The sequence below is a fragment of the Echinops telfairi genome, unplaced genomic scaffold (genome assembly GCF_000313985.2).
Source record: "Echinops telfairi isolate 266 unplaced genomic scaffold, ASM31398v2 ScPeMD7_6273;HRSCAF=7185, whole genome shotgun sequence".
NCBI lineage: Eukaryota > Metazoa > Chordata > Mammalia > Afrosoricida > Tenrecidae > Echinops > Echinops telfairi.
In genome coordinates this window covers 5076492-5078112 of record NW_022110173.1, presented here as the reverse complement: position 1 = coordinate 5078112, position 1621 = coordinate 5076492, and positions in this window count along the sequence as shown.

Genomic DNA, 1621 nt, shown 5'->3' with positions numbered 1-1621 from the left:
TGACTAGCAGCTTCATTCGTCACCACCAGACCATCAGTGCTCCATAGGTAATGAAGGACATTGGAAATGGTCAACATAGGCATTGATAGACAGAAAAGATATTTTCTCATTTCTTAAAAGCTTTAAATGCAATTGTCTATTGGGGAATAATAGCAACGGATTGTGTTTAAATTAGGGGAAAGAAAAACACAGGGAAGCCTGTGAGAGCCAGAAGTCCATGGGCCTGCCTTGTTTTTCCGGGTCTCACACGTTACCTGTCTGACAATGTGCAAGTCTTACTACTTTTCTATTTCCTTCTATTAAGTATTCTACTTCATAAACACCTTCATTTAGTTTTCCTCCTCTAACAGGTTGGTGCTTTATATGGGCCCCAGCTGTCGCAGGTTTTACTGTATCTGAAAACAATGGCACACAGACAGGAGGTAGTAAGGTTCTTACATTGTAAACCACGTGGTATAATTTTACTGACACTCGAACTGTAGCGTCCAAGGTTGCGCAGAACCTTAAATGAGTTCATGCAGTATTTCTCACGCGCCACCTGGTGGCACACTCCCCTAACTGCTTTGAGGCCGCCCAGGGAAAAGAAATCCATGAAACGCAAATATTTAACTTTCTATTGAAAGTATTACAAAAGCTCACACCGTTTTCATCACAGGTGAATTATATGCTACCGAGTTTTCATTAAAAAATTCTCCTTTAAGAGGGACATGTCTGATCAGAGCACACAGGAGCAAACAAGGGGGGAGGAAAAAAGAGTGGAGCACATCCTGGCCCACCAAGTCCTGAGGACAATTTCTGCTCATAGCAGCCAAAGCACAGAGAGGACCATAGGGCTGGCCACACCACGAGACACGACGTTCCTCACTGACCCACGGGGGACAACACTGGAGACACACGGCGGGAATTGTGCCCGCCCTGACCCCACCACACCAAGGCAAGATGCTGGGGGCATGCAACAGAGCAGCAAGGGGAGCAGAGCAATGAAGTCCCCAGGAACACCAAAAATGGACTGTGGGGCCACTCGTGAAGGAAACAAATGGACCTTGAACTATTTATACATTTTTCTTTCTTTTTTTTTTTTGTCGTTGGCTTTGTTATTATTGTTGTTGTTGTCGTAGCTATTGTTTTATTTTCTATTGTTGCTTTGTTGTGCTCGGTCTTGTGTTTGGCATATTGTTGTCTCTCCATGTTTATCTGGATGGGATAGGTGGGATAAACAAGCCAGAAGAGAGAACAATGGGACGACAGTTCCAGGGGAACATGGGATAGGGGAGTAGGGGGAAAGGAAGTGGGTGTTAACGAACCCAGGGACATGGGAACAACAAGTGATCCAAAATCAGTGGCAAGGAGGGTGTAGGAGGTCTGGTAGGGCTTGATCAAGGGCAATGTAACCAAGAGGAATTCCTGAAACCCAAATGAAGGCTGAACATGAAAGTGGGATAAGAGGAAAGTAAAAGGAAATAGAGAAAAGAACTAGGAGGCAAAGGGCATCTATAGGGATCTAAATATAGGCATATATATGTGTAAATATATTTATATATGACAAGGGGGAAACAGATCTATGTACATATATTTATATGTTAAGTATTAAGGAATCAGATGGACATTGGGCCTCCACTCA